Here is a 1,386-nt window from a genome sequence, read left to right as displayed (position 1 = left end):
CCTTCAGAAGTCACACAGACCCAGGTGAGCAGGCCCGGGAACAAGAGCTTTTCTGCGTTTCACTTGGCAAGCAAGGGAGTCAGCCTTGTGCTTGCAAGCGTGTTTTCAGTGGAACATGCATGCTTCAGCTTGCCCCAGAGCTGGATACACTGTTCCTGTGGGCAGGGCAGAGTTTCATAAGCACTGGTTTGTACAGAGTAGGCAGTCAATAAAAATATCTGCTGAGTGAATAATTGTGAATGAAGGTAGTCACAGTGCCTTGTGACATGTTCATAAAAGAGCCCTCCGAGATTCCCACTGCCCAGGAATGCTGGGTGGCTTAATTCATCGCATAGGTAAGGAGACCTGAGCTCTTCACATGAAAACTGTTGAATCTTGCTGGCTCAGGGAGGGAGGGTGCAAACACACATGGAATAGAACTTACCCAGTAATAGGGGTCTCTGACCACCTTTAATATATACCTGATGTCTCCTTTCAATGAAAATGAAAAATACAAGCAGTAGAGAGCACAGAATGAGGGGAAGTCTCTTCACCTTTTTTCTCATTATTAAATGTGTTCGTCCTTTTTTTGCAGCATCTAGAACGATCTTTGAGTACTGGGTGTGCACTGTAAACATCAGAAGGAGTGTGCAAGTAGCGCAGAACTGAGCTGGTGTCCGCCTGAAGGGTAAGGCGGCCCGCTCCTCCGACTGGCTCTCAGGGACACTAAAGCTCCTCACTCAGCAATTCCCTCTGTTAGAGCCACACCCAAGCCTGAAGCACCCTTGTGCCTTTGTCTCTTGGGGGTGGGAGAATGCTGGTGAGCACCAATGAAATCCTCAAGGAGATTACAAATAATTAAAGGAGATCCACAGTTTGACTCTCCCCATCTTTTTTCAGGGACCTAGAGCTGTCAGTTCCCAAGACGCAGGGCAGGATGGGAAGCAGCCCTCAGAGGAGAAGGCTGCTAGGCCTGCTTGACCACCCACTCTGCTTGTTTAAGATGTCCTTACTGTCTAAGGGAAACTAGGCATTTCCTTTTTGCGACCCCTCCCCCTGGCTGGTTTTATTGTTGTATGTAGCCCAGGCTGACCTCAAAATCTCCATCCTCCTGCCTCCAACTCTAAGAACTGGGATTACAGATATGTGCTGGGGAAAGGATTTGTGTGTGTGTGTGTGTGTATGTGTATGTGGGTTGGTATTTTTTCTCTTCATTTCCTGTTTTCTTCCTGTTCGTCTGTCTGTCTTTCTTCCTTCCCCCTCGATAGGTTATTTCTCCACCGCTGCCGCTGGTGAAATGAGCCAACTCAAGCCAGATTAGATTATATGAAAGGCAGGTTTGCCGGGCGGTGGTGGCGCACGCCTTTAATCCCAGCACCTGGGAGGCAGAGTCAGGCGGATTTCTGA

At 48.7% G+C, this 1,386-nt stretch overlaps 1 long non-coding RNA gene across 1 annotated transcript in view; it reads left to right on the top strand.

Moving 5' to 3' along the window:
- Positions 1–233: 233 nt before the first annotated feature.
- LOC116081932 overlaps positions 234–1,386 on the top strand; it is a 3,071-nt gene continuing 1,918 nt past the window's right edge. The window contains exons 1-2 of the long non-coding RNA XR_004115098.1: positions 234–335; positions 575–667. This is a non-coding gene — a long non-coding RNA (uncharacterized LOC116081932). The remainder of the gene's footprint in view (positions 336–574; positions 668–1,386) is intronic.

Source organism: Mastomys coucha, unplaced genomic scaffold (assembly GCF_008632895.1).
Source record: "Mastomys coucha isolate ucsf_1 unplaced genomic scaffold, UCSF_Mcou_1 pScaffold7, whole genome shotgun sequence".
NCBI classification, from domain to species: Eukaryota; Metazoa; Chordata; class Mammalia; order Rodentia; family Muridae; genus Mastomys; species Mastomys coucha.
Note: the sequence above shows the minus strand (reverse complement) of the source record. Positions and strands in the feature narration are given on the sequence as shown.